Source organism: Balaenoptera musculus, chromosome 7 (genome assembly GCF_009873245.2).
Source record: "Balaenoptera musculus isolate JJ_BM4_2016_0621 chromosome 7, mBalMus1.pri.v3, whole genome shotgun sequence".
Classification (NCBI taxonomy): domain Eukaryota; kingdom Metazoa; phylum Chordata; class Mammalia; order Artiodactyla; family Balaenopteridae; genus Balaenoptera; species Balaenoptera musculus.
In genome coordinates, this window is record NC_045791.1 from 32,803,612 (window position 1) to 32,804,964 (window position 1,353).

The window sequence follows — 1,353 nt, forward strand, 5'->3', positions numbered from 1 at the left end:
CCCTTTGGTAACCATAAATTTGTTTTCTATGTCTGTGAGTCTGCTTCTGTTTTGTAGATAAGTTCATTTGTATCATTCTTTTAGATTCCACATATAAGTGATATCATATGAAAAACAAACAAACAAAAAAAGCACCAAAAGACTGTGGATCACAATGGACAGGGAGAAAGTCCCAGTAAGTGAGGATGCCACCCAGACTATCAGAACTACACCAGGTTTCACTGAGAAGGCTGCTTCAGTCTGAAATAGCAGAAGACCCTTTGCTGGCTTCAGCTGATGACACATTTTAGCAGTCCACATGAATTTGCTTCCAACTTTCTCCTAGTCGAAATAGGAAATAGGTTCTTGTATTATGTCCATTGTAAGAGTCAGTGCTCTTAGTGCCTCAGTAAGGGGAAGGCAAATACTTCATGTAAGTGAAAATTTATTTTAAATCATACAGAAATACACCATTTTTAAAAAGATATCTCAAATAAGGTGAACCTTCAGGAGAATAAGGTGAACCTGTTGTGATAGACTCTCCTTTGGGTGGCAGGGGCATGCTGGGTACACTACCCTGGAGCTTTAATTTGCAATGAGTAAGCTGGTAATCAGTAAAACTTGATTTTCCCCCCTCCAAGCTTGACGTGTCTAGTGTACCTTCTGCTTCTGGAAGGATTGAAGTTTGTTGTAAGGGTGAAATTTCTGAACCAAGAATGGGGACATGGGAGCTATGAAGTTTGCTGAAAATCACCAGTGTACCAGACTACCCAATCCCTAGTTCAGGATACAGAGCCTCAACACGATCCTGGCCAGTGCTACAGATCTAAGTGTGTCTACCCCCATGCATTTATTCTGGTGATTGTTATCTGTGGAAAGTCTCAGCCAGCATGCTTCTTTCTCTTTTTTAAGAAAAATATTTTTTTCTTGAGACCTTTCTTCTATTTAGCCAAACTAAATGTGTGTAAATTTGTTCTTTGCAGATTTGCTTATTTCTAGGCGCCTCCCTACCTGATTTCAGCATAAATAATACCCTTCCCTACCTACTACAAGCTACAGGAGTCACTAGCATTTTAGAAAAGTAAATGGAGCAGAGTCAGTAACACTCCACAATCCAGTGTATCTAGAGCAACTTTCACGTATTTGCCATTTGTACACGGACTGCCTTCATCACTGTATTCAAACTGTAGGGCATGGACCACGTCTTACTTAAATTTTTATTTCTAGTTCCTCGTATAGTACATAGTAGATGTTCAAGAATGCTTATTAAATGAAAAAGAGGTATATATATATGTGTGTGTGTGTGTGTGTGTATGCATTTTCCAATTTAAAAGTTTATTACTACTTAGCTAGAAAACAACGCCAGAGGTAAAT